Source organism: Biomphalaria glabrata, chromosome 8 (assembly GCF_947242115.1).
Source record: "Biomphalaria glabrata chromosome 8, xgBioGlab47.1, whole genome shotgun sequence".
In the NCBI taxonomy this organism is placed as follows: domain Eukaryota; kingdom Metazoa; phylum Mollusca; class Gastropoda; family Planorbidae; genus Biomphalaria; species Biomphalaria glabrata.
Genome location: NC_074718.1, coordinates 24,310,963 through 24,311,797, shown reverse-complemented (window position 1 = coordinate 24,311,797; position 835 = coordinate 24,310,963).

The window sequence follows — 835 nt, the reverse complement described above, 5'->3', positions numbered from 1 at the left end:
TCAGATGTTTTATTATTTGATAGAAGGTACAGGGAACATGAAGGTACAGGGAACAAAACGTTATTGACAATTTGTGTGTGTGTGTGTATGTGTTCATAATTTAAAATATTTAAATAATTTTATACTTTAACTTATGATGCTATTATCTGAACAAAGTTTACCAACATTAGACTCGGAGTTTCATTATATTTTTTATAAACAAAACAAATGATATTTGACATGCCTCTTATGTTACATCCCATTGCTGGTTGGCAGAGGGGCAAGCCGTTTGCCTCTTGATGTATATCTCCTCTTTCCTAGTCCAAGATGAGTTCCTTTTTCATTTCCTATGAACTTGAAGATGGCTCTAAAACGAGACCAATCTTGAAAAAAGTCCCATCCTCGCTTTGAATAGCACACATAGTACACTAATTGTAAGTTTTTGTTTCCTAAATGGAAGATTGTTTCATCTAATTGTAAACATTGGTCACTTGAATACAGTTCTGAATGAATAAAGTCGACTACAAAGTACACATTTCTTTATGACTCTTGTAATGAAAAGTTTTTGGGGAATATTAAAAAGTATACTCCCGACAGTCGTGTTGCGAACCAAAGGCTCAAATACAGCTAAAAGGTAGGGGCATTAACTAATTGCAAAGTGCAGTTGGTAGATAGTACCCGCTTCTTTTCACAATCAATATATGATGCTCCCAAAGTCCCAAAGCTAAATACTATTAGATACATATAACTCTGTTATGGTTTACATAAGACTTGTATATGTCATACCTATGGTCTAGATCAGTGATTCCCAAAGTGGTCTATATAGACCGCCAGGGGTCTACGAGAGTGAAAAAAC